Consider the following 14491-nt stretch of genomic DNA (forward strand, 5'->3'; position numbering starts at 1 on the left):
GGCCCCCCAAATCTACAAACAAAGTAACAAGAAATGGCCCAGGGCGCAGAAATAAAGCCATTCCCCAGAACAATGGAGCAGGGTATCAGAAAATAGCCCGCAAAATTCTTTAAAGTTGTCTTTCAGGAGCAGCTGGAGAGAACCAGCCCTAGGCACATGCGCACAACATCCACCTGTGACTGTTATGCGACCTTCCACCAGAGGCAGTGAAGGGCTGCAGCAGCAGCCGGGAGACTGCACAGGCGCGAGACCCCATAATAAGTCCTGCTACAAATCCCAGAGGCCTCTGGGACAGGAACCATCTTGGAAAGCTACTGCATGTGCACTGTATTTAACATATCCCCACCTACACCTGTGAATAAATATAAATCTTTCCCTACCCAAGAATTTTTAAAAACCAAGGCCCATCTTTTGTTCTGTGAGACGGAGGTATGCGTTGCTTAGGTGCTCCTTGTCTCTGCTTGCAAGCCTCGTCAATAAAGCTTTGCTCATGTGGAAAATTCTGCGTGCCTTACCTGTTCATTCTTGACCAGTGAGAGACAAAAACCTTATTCTAGTAACAAAAGGTCACTTCTCAATGAGGGCAAACCCTCTCCAACCCTCAGCATTCCTAATACCTCTCGGAGTGCTTTAAAAAAAAAAAAAAAGTAGTCTTCCCTTTCTTACATACCAATTATTTAATTATTATGTTAAACATTTTTTACCTCTGCTTCCTCCTAGAATGTAAGCTTCACAAGGGAAGATCTTTGCTGTTGGTTCACTGATATATCTCTAGCCTTAGAACATGCCTAGAATGTAGCAGGCACTCAATATCTGTTGACTTAAGTGGATGGAATAATAATGAACTATGAATCAATAGGCAATAGACAGACAACCCAAATTAAAAAAAAAGGGGGGGAGTCTTGAATTGGTATTTTATAAAAGACAATGTCCAAATGGCCAGTACACATAGGAAAAATGCTCAAAGTGTTTAATGATCAAGGAAATACCAACTATACAATGGGAGATAGCATTATATACTCATGAGAGTGACAAAAAAGTAATTGGAAATGCCAAGTGTTACAGCGGGGTTACCACAATTTTGTGAGTTAGAGCTGCCTGCCACAAACAGCCAATTCTTGAGACAGAGTGAGGTAGATAGCAAGAGCTTTATTATATACACTGGTATATGGAGACAGAGGGGAATAACCTCCTCCTAAATTTTTTTTAAAGCTGTCTGTCTCAAAGAACTGTAGTTTAGCTGGAGCTTTATCGGGGAAGGGGGCATGGGTTTTAGGAACTTGCGGAATGTTCATTCTCTTTCTGTTTGGTTTCGGTGGTCATAATTTAAACATGTTGATTTTTTCTTGCCATTATCCCATCGCCCAGGGCATGGCTGGTGCCATCCTTCGTCCTGTTTGACAGGCTTAGATTGATATCACTTGTTTTTCAAGGAACTAGGGGTAAAATTAGTTAAGATTTAACTTTTAGGGAGGTTAACAGCAAAATCATACCTGGAGACAGAGACAGGTTAGGGAAAGGAAAAATGGAGCAGGTTTTGTTCAAGATATGGCAGAGCAGCCTGTTTCAGTGGTGGGAATCAGTGGGAACCATTGTGATACTGTAAATTGGTACTATCTTTTTGGAAAACATATGGCATCATCTAGAAAACTTGAATATGTGCATACCTTCTGTGCATACCATCTATTCCTAGGAACACATCCTGGAGAAACACTTGCACATGTATAACGTAACACAAGTACATGAACGTTTACCCTGGCATGTTCGTAAGAGCCATAAACTGAGAACAATCCAAATGTCCATCAGCAGTTAAATGGATAATTAGATGGCGATATATTCATTCCATGGAATGTTACACAGCATTCCATATTCTTTATGTTTAATATCTCACATTTCTAAATGACAGTGATTTGCCTTATCGTCTTCGATTTTTCTTTCATTCGAAAGAATTTAGTGTTCTGGTCCTATTGTTGCAGGGCAAGGCTTCCCAGCTTGGGACCAAGTCCTGTTTAGGTTCCTGCCTTCTACTGACCAAGAATGACCAGGAGAAGCTCAGAGGTTCCACACAAAGGTTCACTAGTGACAGGAAAAAAAAAAAAAAGCAAAGGCTCACGAGGTAGGGACGGAGAGGGACTTCTGCCTCGCTAGCCTGCAGTCTCTCTCTGAATGGAGGTTTTCCTGGAGTTTATAAAGCGTTTTAAGCGGAAAGGATCTCATGTTTTATTCATTGATTTCTGGGGAAAAAGGTGGGGCTTTCTGAGAAATAGAGGGGTTAAGAAATTAGGTGTGTGTGTATCTGGAATCCAAGGTGGAGTCAGTTTGGACAATGTCACGTCCTCACCACTGCCCTGTCTCCGTGGCCACTTGCCAAGACCCTAAGGTCACACCCGTTCTCACTGCCCATGCCTCGGGGATCGCTGATTCTGTTCATCTTTGGATAACAGCTTGTAGGGAAGATAAGTGGAACTTCATGTATCAGAGTCCAGGATGTGGGTTAACTTGCATCACCACCCCCTATGGTAAAGAGTCCTGAAAAACAACTTACAGGAGAGAGATGCAGGATGCCCCTCCTGTGGTGGAGTCCTGAAAAACAACTTGAGAGAGAGATATGTAAGATGCCACCTCCATAGTGGGGTCCTGAAAAACAACTTGAGAGAGATATGTAGGACTTTGTGAGTCATAGGCTGCATATGTGGGTTGCCTAGTAACATCACCCAAGGGATAGAGTCCCAGATCAATGGGCCCGTTATTCTGGTCTCCTTCTGTGCCTATCTCACTATGGGGCAGTTCTACTCTGATGGAATCGACTGGAGACCAATGGGTTTGGGTTTTTGTTTTTTTTTTTTTGGTTTTAAGTAATTCTCCCAGGACTATTCCAGCAAGCTTAGAATGTTCTAGTCACAATTTCTCATGTACCTTGTCACAAAGGAGCCCTGGTGGCACAGTTCTCTTTGGAAATCCTATGGGGCAGTTCTACTCTGTCCTATACAGTCAGAATCAACTTGACAGCAATGGGTTTTGTTTTGTTTTGTTTCATCACAAAGGGCCGATACCCATAAATATTTCAGTTTGACATCATCATGGATCAAAAAAAAAAGCCAACACTTCTCAATACATAAAACTCTCAGATGGTCCCATCTCCTTTGTCTCTTTTCTTTGTAATTTGCTTCTTGGAGTCACTTATCTTTTCTTCTTCAGGATTGTTTACTGCTCTGGTGCAATGCATTGTATCGCTTTCAATGAGGGTTCAGATGTAATGTGCTGAGATGAATTTCAAGTCTTACAGACTCTATCTCTATCTGATCCTGGGTTATTGCAAAAGTTTCACACCTGGTTTACCTATCTGCAATCTCTCCCTCTTCTAATCCATCCTTCCAGCAATTGCAACTGCAATTCTAAAACACCTGTCCTAGCACAATTCTAAAATACCCTGAATGAGATTTGTCCCATCAAATCTAGAATCTAAGATTCATGTGTTGAAGGAAGTCACTGATTAATCCAATTTATGATGGAAAAGGTGATTTTTTGCTTAGTAAGCAAGAGAGAGCTGTGTTCGTAGGCCACTGGTTCCCTGAACAAATAAATCTGTTGGGCAATGGTAGGTTTCAGGAATTTATGAATTTTCAGAACTGAGACTTGTTTAGGAATTGGAATTTTATGTAAGTGTGGTTATTGAAGTAAAAGCTATTGTTAATCCGCTGGCTTTCAGAGTTATGGCACTGTCATTGACTTTCAGGAGGGTGATGATTGTCACTGATTGGTTGGCTTTCAGAATCATGGTTACTGAAGGGAAGTTGTCATTGGTCTGTTGGGTAGGCTTCTGTTTGACTGTAAAAAAAAGTGGGGGGGCTTGTTATTCATGGCTTGGGTCTATGGACCAATTACAAATTTGGAAGATACAATTCTTTTTATTTTCACAATAGATAAACATTTTTTATTTTCACCACTGTATTGTTGTTGTTGTTATAAGGTAGTGTTGAAGTCATTTCCAACTCGTAGTGACCCTATGTACAGCAGAATGAAACACTGCCTACTAGTGCACCATCTTCACAATCGTTGTTATGCTTGAGACCATTGTTGCAGCCACTGTGCCAATTCATCTTGTTGTATTCCCAGTGTTTAATGTGCTACTTGACTTAGTAAATATATCTAAATTCCTTTGCCTGTCATTCAATGCCCTTAAAATCCACCCACCCCAACCCTCACTCAACCTACATACCATTATTTTTTCATTATTTTTCAACAAACAATTTCTGATTTAATCAGATCTATTGACCATTCTAACATACCCATTACCACCAGCATGAAACACACCAGGCTTATTATCACTCTAATTAGCTGTTCTTGTTTTTTCTCATCATCCCCATGCCAGGCCTGGGTTTTAATTTCACCCTATTTAGAAGCTATCAGTCTGTTACTCTTTCACGGATGCTTGAGGATGACATAAAATTTCTGGGCCAGTGAACTAAAGACTATTAATCACAGCAGAGCAAACAGCATGAACATAATATTTGCATTGGTTCCCCTTAACCCCAGGTCCCAAGGGGGCAATGCTGAAGAATACCTGCCTACGCAGTAGGTTGCATTACTGGAGACAACGCTGAGCTTGAGGACCTGCCATTTTATAGCCAGTAGTAATCAAGTCACTATTATTGGTTTACACTATTGATCCAGAGCCCTAGTGGCGCAGTGGGTAAGCACTCAGCTCCTAACAAAATGTCAGTGGTTGGAACCCACCAGTGATCCTATAGGAGAAAAATGTGGCAGCCTGCTTCTGTAAACAGTTACAGCCTTGGAAACCCTAGGGGACAGTTCTATCCTCTCTATAGGGTCGCTACAAGTTGGAATTGATTCAATGGCTATGGGATTTTTTTTTTTTTTTTTTTAGTAATCAAGACTGCTTTTGGCCTAGAGGGAGACATTACCTCGCCTGTCAAGGTTGCTTGCTACAAGCACAAGCCTGAGAAAAGGCCTGGGCAAAAAGCAGTCAGAGCTTTGCATTCTTGGCATACTAGCAAGATGTGTAGGAACCCAAGAGACCCATGAAGGACTATCTCCAAGCACACATTTTTTATTTTCAAGCCTCTTTCAAATTCTGTTTCCTTGTCAATGACTTCCCCAACTATGTGAGTGCACAATAATTTCTTCTTTCTCTTAACTCTTAGAATTTTCTCTCTCAGAATCACTGTAGCACTTGATCACATACCTCTTTCTATCATATTACAATGATATGTTTTCTCTTCCTAACATGACTTTAGAAGACAAAAAAAATTACTTTGCAACTGTCACAAACCAGCAATGAAACTGACAAAAACTGATAAATGCAAATATTTTTTATATTTGTCCAAGAAGAAAAATTTTAAAGCATGACAAATATTTCTTGAATTTTTTTTATATATATATAGCTATAAACAATAAATCAGCAGGCATATACTGCATTTTGATATATATATTATCATTACTGAAAAAAAAAACAAACTTTTTTTTTTTTTTTTATCATTACTAGACCTGAAAAATCTATGCTCATTAATCAGGCTGTTTGGTATGTCACTCCATTTCTTACAGGCAGATTACAGCATAAGAAAAACAATTATATAATTATATTTAATATTTTCACTCATATGTTTAAGAAAACAAAATTCTAAAGACATTTTTTTAATGGAGTACCCACCAACAATTTAGGGGCTCTTGATCTTCCATAGGATGCAGTTTGGAACACATACTTTAAATAACCAATGGCGGTTGGCCATCAACTCTTGTTTAGCTTACTTCCTAATATTCTTTTTTTTTTTTTTAATGTTTTTATTGTGCTTTAAGTGAAAGTTTACAAATCAAGTCAGTCTGTCATACAAAACCTGATATACACCTTGCTATATACTCCTAGTTGCTCTCCCCCTAATAAGACAGCACATTCCTTCTCTTCACCCTGTGTTTCTGTGTCCATTCAGTCAGCTTCTGTCTCCCTCGGACTTTACCTCTCCCCTCCAGACAGGAGCTGCACACATAGTGTCATGTGTCTACTTGATCCAAGAAGCCCATTCCTCACCAGCATCATTTTCTGTCTCATAGTCCAGTCCACTCCCTGTCTGAAGAGTTGGCTTCAGGAATGGTTCTTGTCTTGGGCTAACAGAAGGTCTGGGGACCATGACCTCTGAGGTCCCTCTAGCCTCAGTCAGACCATTAAATCTGGCCTTTTTATGAGAATTTGGGGTCTGCATTCTACTGCTCTCCTGCTACTTCAGGGATTCTCTATTGTGCTCCCTGTCTTGGCAGTCATCCATTGTAGCTGGGCACCATCTAGTTCTTCTGGTCTCAGGCTGATGTAGTCTCTGATTTATGAGGCCCATTCTGAGTCTTGGGCTCATACTTACCTTGTGTCTTTGGTGTTCTTTGTTCTCCTTTGCTCCATGTGGGTTGAGACCAATTGTTGCATCTTAGATTGCCGCTTGCTACCATTTAAGACTCCAGACACCACTCTCCATAATGGGATGCAGAATGTTATCTTAATAGTTTTTATTATGCCAATTGATCTAGATGTCCCCTGAAACCATGGTTCCCAAACCCCTGCCCCTGCGATGGTGGCCTTGGAAGCTTTTGGTTGTATTCAGGAAACTTCTTCGCTTTTGGTTTAGTCCAGTTGTGCTGACCTCTCCTGTATTGTCTGTGGTTCTTCCCTTCACCTAAATTAGTTCTTGTCTACTATCTAATTAGTGAATCTCCCTCTTCTTCCCTCTCTCCCTCCCCCTTCTCATAACCATCAAAGAATATTTTCTTCTCTGTTTAAACTATTTCTTGAGTTCTTATAATAGTGGTCTCATGCAATATTTGTCCTTTTGCAACTTACTAATTTCACTCAGCATAATGCCTTCCAGATTCCTCCATGTTATGAATTGTTTCACAGATTCATTGTTGTTCTCTATCAATGCGTAGTATTCCATTGTGTGAATATACCATAATTTATTTATCCATTCATCCATTGATGGGCACCTTGGCTGATTCCATCTTTTTGGTATTGTAAACAGTGCTGCAATGAACATGAGGGTGCATATATCTGTTCATGTAACTGCTCTTACTTCTCTAGGGTACATCATAAGGAGCGGGATTGCTGGATCGTATGGTAGTTCTATTTCTAGCTTTTTAAGGAAGCAGCAAGTTGAATTCCAAAGTGGTTGTACCATTTTACACTCCCACCAGCAGCGTATAAGTGTTCCAGTCTCTCCACAACCTCTCCAACGTTTATTATTTTGTGTTTTTTTGGTTAATGCCAGCCTTGTTTGAGTGAGATGGAATCTCATTGTAGTTTTGATTTGTATTCCTGGAATGGCTAATTACCGTGAGCATTTCCTCAGGTATCTGTTAGCTACCTGAATGTCTTCTTTAGTAAAGTGTCTGTTCATATCCTTTGCCCATTTTTTAATTGGGTTATTTGTCTTTTTGTTGTTGAGTTTTTGCAGTATCATGTAGATTTTAGAGATCAGCTGCTGATCGGAAATGTCATAGCTAAAAACTTTTTCCCAGTCTGTAGGTAGTCTTTTTATTCTTTTGGTGAAGTCTTTGGATGAGCATAGGTGTTTGACTTTTAGGGACTCCCAGTTATCTAATTTCTCTTTTGCTGTTTGTGTAGTTCTAGTAATGTTTTGTGTACTGTTTATGCAATGTATTAGGGCTCCTAACATTATTCCTATTGTTTCTTCCGTGAACTTTATCACTTTAGATTTTATATTTAGGTCTTTGATCCATTTTGAGTTAGTTTTTGTGCATGGTGTGAGCTATGAGTCTTGTTTCATTTTTTTGCTGATGGATATCCAGTTATGCCAGCACCATTTGTTAAATAGACTATCTTTTTCCCATTCAGCTGACTTTGGGCCTTTGTCAAGTATCAGCTTCTCATATGTGGATGGGTTTATGTCTGGGTTCTCAATTCTGTTCCATTGGTCTATGTACCTGTTGCTGTATCAGTACCAGGCTGTTTTGACTACACTGGCAGTATAATATGTTCTAAAATCTGATAGGGTGAGGCCTCCCACTTCTTTCTTTTTCAGTAATGCTTTACTTATTTGGGGCCTTTTTCCCTTCCATACAAAGTTGGTGATTTGTTTCTTCATCTCATTAAAAAAAATGTCACTGGTATTTGGATCGGGATTGCATTGTATCTATAGATTGCTTTGGGTAGAATAGGCATTTTTACGATGTTGAGTCTTCCTATCAATGAGCAAGGTATGTTTTTCCATTTACATAGGTCTCTTTTGGTTTCTTGCTGTAGTATCTTGTAGTTTTCTTTGTATAGGTCTTTTATGTCTCTGGTTAGATGTATTCCTCAATACTTTATCTTCTTAGGGGATATTGTAAACCGTATTGATTTGGCGATTTCCTCTTTGTTGCTCTCTTTGTTAATGTAGAGGAATCCAACTGTTTTATGTACGTTTCTCTTGTATCCTGATACTCTGCTGAACTCTTCTATTAGTTTCAGTTGTTTTCTTAAGGATTCCTTAGGGTTTTCTATGTATAAGAAGATCATACCATCTGCAGACAGAGATGCTTTTACTTCTTCTTTGCCAATTTGGATGTGCTTTTTTTCTTTATCTAGCCTAATAGCTCTGGCTAGGACCTCCAGCACCATGTTAAACAGAAGTGGTTATAAAGGGCATCCTTGTCTCGTTCCTGTTCTCAGTGGGAATGGTTTCAGTCTCTCTCCATTTAGGATGATGTCGGCTGTAGGTTTTGTATAAATGCTCTTTATAATGTTTATGAATTTTCCTTCTATTCATATTTTGCTGAGAGTTTTTTTTTTATATAATGAATGGGTGTTAGACTTTGTCAAATGCCTTTTCTGCATCAATTGATAAAATCATGTGGTTCTTTTGTTTGATTTATGTGATAGATTACATCAATTGTTTTTCTAATGTTGAACCTTCCCTGCATAACTGATATGGATCCCACTTGGTCATGGTGAATTATTTTTTTGATATGTTGTTGAATCCTATTGGCTAGAATTTTGTTGAGGAATTTTGCATCTAAGTTCGTGAGGGATATAGGCGTGTAATATTCTTTTTTTGTGGAGTCTTTACCTGGTTTTGCTATCAAGGTTATGCTGGCTTCACAGAATGAGTTTGGGAGTATTCCGTCCTTTTCTGTGCTCTGAAATACCTTTAGTAGTAGTGGTGTTAACTCTTCTCTGAAAGTTTGGTAGAATTCTCCAGTGAAGCCATCAGGGCCAGGGATTTTCTTCGTTGGGAGTTTTTTGATTAGTTTTTAAATCTCTTCTTTTGTTATAGGTTAATTTAGTTGTTCTGCCTCTTTTTATGTTAGTTTAGGTAGGCAGTGTGTTTCTAGAAATTTGTCCATTTCCTCTAGGTTTTTTAATTTGTTAGAGTACAGTTTTTCATAGTATTCTGTTATGATTCTTTTAATATCAGTTGGGTCTGTTGTGATATCACCCATCACATTTGTTATTCGGGTTATTTCATTCATCTCCAGTTTTTCTTTTGTCGCTTTGGTCAATGGTTTATCAATTTTGTAAATTTTTGAAAGAACCAGCTTTTGGTCTTGTTAACTCTTTCAATTGTTTTTCAGTTTTCTATTTCATTTAATTCTGTTATAATTTTTATTATTTGCTTTTGTCTGGTGCCTGAGGTTTTCTTTTGTTGCTTTCATTCTATTTCTTCAAGTTGTAGGGATAATTCTTTGATTTTGTCCCTTTCTTCTTTTTCAATGTGTGCGTTCATTGCTGTAAATTGACCTCTGAGCACTGCTTTAGTTGTGTCCCAAAGGTTCTGATAGGAAGTTTTTTCATTCTCATCGGATTCAATGGATTTCTTTATTCCATTCTTAATTTCTTCTATAATCCAGTTGTTTTTGAGCAGGGTGTTGTTCAGTTTCCAAGTGTTTGATTTCTTTTTCCTGGTTTTTCTGTTATTTATCTCATTTTTATGGCTTTCTGGTCAGAGACTGTGCTTTATGGTATTTTGAGGTTTTGGATTCTGTAAAGGCTTGCTTTATGACCTAATATGTGGTCTATTCTAGAGAATGTTCCATGTGCATTAGAAAAGAAAGTACGCTTGGCTGCTGTTGGATGGAGTGTTCTGTATATATCTATGAGGTCAAGTTGGTTGATTGCGACATTTAGCTCTTCTGTGTCTTTATTGAGCTTCTTTTTGGGTGTTCTGTCCTTCACTGAAAGTGGTGTGTTGAAGTCTCCTACTACAATTGTGGAGCTATCTATCTCACTTTTCAATGATGTTAGAAATTGTTTTATGTATCTTGAAGCCCTGTCACTGGGTAAGTAAATATTTAATATGGTTATATCCTCCTGTTATATTGTCTGTTTAATCATTATATAGTATCCTTCCTTATCCTTTGTGGTGAATTTAACTTTAAAGTCTATTTTGTCAGAAATTAATATTGCCACTCCTGGTCTTTTTTGATTGTTGTTTGCTTGATGTATTTTTTCCATGCTTTGAGTTTTAGTTTGTTTGTGTCTTTAAGTCTAAGGTGTGTCTCTTGTAGGCAGCATATAGATGGATCGTGTTTTTTGATCCATTCTGCCACTCTCTGTCTCTTTATTGGTTCATTTAGTCCTATTACATTCAGCATAATTGTGGATAGGTATGAGTTTAGTGCTGTAATTTTGATGTCTTTTTGTGTGTGTGTTGTTGACAGTTTCTTTTTTCCTCTTATTTTTTTGTGCTGAGTAGTCCATCTTTATATATTCTCTTTTTCTATTTATTGTTGTTGATTTTGTTTTTGCTGGGTTTTTATGTATTTCTTGTATTTTATTTTGATATGTAGAATTGTTAGTCTCCTTTGTGGTTGCCTTAATATTTGCCCCTATTTTTCTAGGTTTGAACTAATCTTTTATTTCTTTGTATAGCCTTGACTTCCTCTCCATATGAAAGGTCTATGACTACATTTTTTAGTCTCTCTTGTGTTTTAATGTTGTCATCTTCTTCGTAATGACATCTCTGTTTCCCTGTTTTGAGCATTTTTTATCCTGATTTATTTTTGTCATTTCCCTATCTTGGTTGATATCTCGTTGCTCTGTCCTGTGTTCTTGTCTTGGGTTGATATCTGACATTATTGATTTTCTAACCAGAGAACTCCCTTCAGTATTTCTTATAGTTTTGCTTTGGTTTTTACCAATTCCCTAAACTTCTGTTTATCTGGAAATGTCCTACTTTTGCCTTCATATGTGAAAGACAGTTTTGCTGGATATGTGATTCTTGGTTGGCAAGTTTTTTCTTTCAATGCTTTATATAAATAAGTCTTCCCTTAGCCTTCTTGCCTATGTGGTTTCTGCCGAGTAGACTGAGCTTTTTTTTATTGACTCTCCTTTGTAGGTGACTTTTCATTTATCCCTAGCCACCCTTCATACTCTCTATCTTTTGTTTTGGCATTTTTGATTATAATATGTCTTGGTGACTTTCTTTTGAGATCTACCTTATGTGGGGTTCAATGAGCATCATGGATAGATATCTTCTCATCTTTCATGATATCAGGGAAGTTTTCTGCCCACAAATCTTTAACAATTCTCTCTGTATTTTCTGTTAACCCTCCCTGTTCTGGTAGTCCAATCACTCATAGTTTATTTCTCTTGATAGAGTCCCACATGATTCTTAGGGTTTCTTTATTTTTTTAAATTCTTTTGTCTGATTCTTCTTTGACTATATTGGTGCCAAGTGTTTTATCTTCAACCTCACTAATTCTGCCTTCCATTTACTCAATTCTTCTCCTCTGACTTTCTATTGAGTTGTCTAACTCTGTAATTTTATTGTTAATCATCTGAATTTCTGATTGTGTCTCTCTATGGATTCTTGCAGCCTATCACATTTTTTCATTATGTTCTTGAATAACCTTTTTAATTTCTTCAGCTGCTTTATTTGTGTGCTCTTTTGCTTGTTCTGTGTTTTGCCTGATCTCCTTCCTGATCTCTTGAAGAGTTCTGTATAGTAATCATTTGTATTTCACATCTGGTAACTCCAGGAGTACATCTTCTTCTGGAAGATACCTTAAATCTTTTTTTTGAGAGCTTGTTGAAGCAATCGTGGTCAGTTTCTTTATGTGATTTGATATTGACTGTTTTCTCAGAGCCATTTATTGTGTTAATTTATTTTATGTTTGCTTGCTATATCCTAGCTTCTTGCTTTGTTTTGTTTTGATATGCCTGGGTAGGCTGCTTGAGTGAGCTAGCTTGATTACTTGTGCCTTTGAAGCTCTAACATTCTGTCACCAGATGGCTAGAGCTATTACCAGGTATATGAGCCTAGGAGTGCATTCACTTTTCTTGTATGGATCCAGCTCAGGTGTCCAGGTAGTTGGTCATCAAGTGTGTGGTACAGGGTTTGTCCTACAGCCTTGGCGGGGGGAGGGGGGTGATTGGTGTAGGCCCAGGTATCTTGTTGCAGCAAGGGGTCATGCTCTGAACAAGGCAGGGGGCTGACAACCATCCCCTGAGTGTCTGTGAGAAAAGTGTGTCCTGTTCCCTAGAGTGCACAGGTGAGTAGGTTCTGCAGCCGGACAATAGATTCCCAATGCTTTTGATCGTAAGGACTAGAAGACACCTCTTGTCTTTGAAATGCTGTCATGGGTGGCAGGTGATGTGGGTGGAGCCACGAGTCCTCAGGCCCCTGATGTGGGTAGGTGAGGACCCTGTTTAATAGGCAAAGAAGTGTCAAACATCAAAAACTCATCTCTCCACTGCACAGCTGAAACAGTTGAAGTCAGATCTCGAGCACATACACTGTTGCAATCTACCAACAGGGGCCTAATCTCCTGAAATGAGATCACACAGGTCCATGCAGGGGTGAAAGGTATTCAAAGTCTGCAGACCGTTTGTGCCTGGACAGAAGCCACTTCTGTCCTGAGCTCCCCAGCTTAGTGGAGCTGGCAGATTATCTCTTCCCCAATTGTTAATTTCTTCCTTTTACAAGGCTGGGAGAATGGCTCAGGATGTGCAGCAGAACCTATGTCAGGCCCAGGGAAATTGACATCCACTGAAACTGGCTTTAGGGTAAAATAAATGCAAGTACTTATCTTTTGCTGAGAGTGTTGTTCTTCTCTGGTTCCGTAGGTGTGAGTAGAGTGTGCAGATTGCTGTCTCTTCCTGAGGAAACTGTGTCCTGAACACTATGGCAAGCCCCATCGAGGTTGCTCCAGGGGATCATGCCGGTTCCCTCTGAGTCAGGTCCGGCAACTCCTAGCCACTTCTGAACCCTCTCTCCCTTTCTTGCCACTCTGTCCGATATCCTAACTTTGCCTTTGATGTTCAGGGCTCCTAGGTTGTGATATGTATATAATCATTTCACTTGTTTTTTCAGGTCTTTGTTGTAAGAGAGATCACCAGAAGCATCTGACTACTCCGCCATCTTGGCTCCACCTCCTCTTTTTATTTTTTTAATGCTTTTGGGCTAGTCTTCCATTAAAAATATATACATAACATGTGCATATATTAATTGTAACCTCCCACAATATTTCTTAGATAAACGTTAGCTTACTAGGCACAATTTTCTCCACCTTGCTCCTTTTACTTAACAATATATTCTGGAGATTGTCACGCCATGCAGTAAACAAGATATTACTGTTATTTTATTTTATTTTTTTAGCAGCAGTATAATACTTAATTTTGTGAGTATAATATAGTTTATTCATTAAGTCTTCAATTGTTAGACTTTTTTATCTTTTAGCTTACACCTACAATTAATAGTTCCCTATATTTGATTCATCTTTTTTCTGCATTAATTAAAAGAAAAATATGGACACAATATCTCTTTTCCAAAATTATTTAATATATGTCTCTAAAAAATAAGAATATTGTCCTATTATCCTACAAAATGATAGTTTTCAAAAAGATCAAGAAGAGGAAGCATGGTGCCCGGCCACAACCGATGACTACCCTGACTTGGAGCACAACAGGGAACTCCTGAGGGAGCAGAAGAACAGTGGGATGTAGACCCCAAATTCTCATAAAAAGACCAGACTTAATGGCCTGATCTGAGACTAGAAGAATCCTGGCGGTCATGGTCCCCAAACCTTCTGTTGGCCCAGGACAGGAACCATTCCCTAAGACTACTCATCAGACATGGAAGGGACTGGACAATGGGCTGGAGAGAGATGCTGATGAAGAGTGAGCTACTTGTATCAGGGAGGGGAGATGGGAGGGTAGAGAGAGTTAGAAACTGGCAAAACAGTCACGAAAGGAGAGACTGGAAGAAGGGAGTGGGCTGACTCATTTTGGGGAGAGTAAATGGGAGTATGTAGTAAGGTGTATATAAGCTTATATGTGACAGACTGACTTAATTTGTAAACTTTCACTTAAAGCACAAAAAAATTATTAAAAAAAAAAAAGAAGAGGAAACCATTGTAGCAATGACAAGACAAAAATTAACACAGTGGCAGTGCAGAGGGAAAAATAGGAAATTGATTCAAGGGATATTTGGGAAAAAAAAGGGTTATTCAGCCAGACTTGGTAATATAGTGAGCATTTTCTTTGTGTTTT

The sequence above is a fragment of the Elephas maximus genome, chromosome 1 (genome assembly GCF_024166365.1).
Source record: "Elephas maximus indicus isolate mEleMax1 chromosome 1, mEleMax1 primary haplotype, whole genome shotgun sequence".
Classification (NCBI taxonomy): Eukaryota; Metazoa; Chordata; class Mammalia; order Proboscidea; family Elephantidae; genus Elephas; species Elephas maximus.